Genomic DNA, 1132 nt, shown 5'->3' with positions numbered 1-1132 from the left:
TCATAAAGATCACCGAAAATAAAAAATATAATAATAAAAATAATAACAATAAGAAAACAGATGCTGTGTCTTCGCAAGAAAAGCAGTCAACATGGTAGAAAATATCGGGCCAATTTAATGCTATTTGTTAAAACAATTAATATTAAATTTTTAAACAACAATTCCGCCTACGACTGCAATAATCAGGAAATTCTACAATAACCAAAAAGAAGACATTCGGAAACACATTTCCAATCAGAATAAAAACCTTTATAAAACTGATGGCGGAGGAGTTGTGCCGTGCCTTCGGTTCCCAGGGGCAATGCAGATAAAATATTATTATCCATTGTAAATAATAAGACCTTGTATGGCGTGAATCAGTCACTTGCTGCTTTTGATGGTGATTGGGTACAGCCAAATTAAAAATTCATGATGTACGTAGGTACTTATTTTATGAAAATAGGACATTATGATTACACAATTCATATACGTATGCTGTATATTTGAATGTGTGACGGATTCTAGGCAAGGAGGGGGTCGATTTTTCCCGGACGCGAGCATTGCATCGAATTCGTTAAAAAGCATGGTAAAAGTTTCAGATCTGAAATAATAGACATTTTCGGCACATTTTAAGCATTTTTTGAGCGTTCGCAATCTAAAGCCGAGGATTTCTTCCTTAATTGTGATCCAAACACTTTATAAATGCATATTTCTGAACTTCTTACGTCGAAAGGAACCGTTTGAGCTCAAACTCATGGTAACACGGCCATCCTGCGAGGAAGCGTCCACTCGATTTCTTTGTTTACCATTCCTGTTTTTTTACCTATAAAATATCAGGAGGCAGGATTTTCAATCTAAATCAGCTTATCTTTATTATCAATATCATTTAAATGGGATTGGCACTAATATTTGCTGGGTGCTGAAACCCCAGATTCTTCACGTTGGGAGCAGCTTGTCATAAGCTGAGTCCTTGATTTGTAGGAATTTTAGAAGTTCTTGTTTGGTGGTAGAACAATAGAATTGTAGACATTGGGTACCTTCGGAGAGAGAAGAAGAACCTTCGGTACAACTATAAGAACCGGCGGTGGGAGATGGACGATCTGGTCGAGGCTGATGAGTCAAGAAGAGAACTCTGGAATCTGGCCAGGTGTCT

This window comes from Dendroctonus ponderosae, unplaced genomic scaffold (assembly GCF_020466585.1).
Source record: "Dendroctonus ponderosae isolate FM_Combo_2020 unplaced genomic scaffold, Dpon_F_20191213v2 Dpon_F_20191213_1, whole genome shotgun sequence".
In the NCBI taxonomy this organism is placed as follows: Eukaryota; Metazoa; Arthropoda; class Insecta; order Coleoptera; family Curculionidae; genus Dendroctonus; species Dendroctonus ponderosae.
This window is presented reverse-complemented; position numbering follows the sequence as displayed.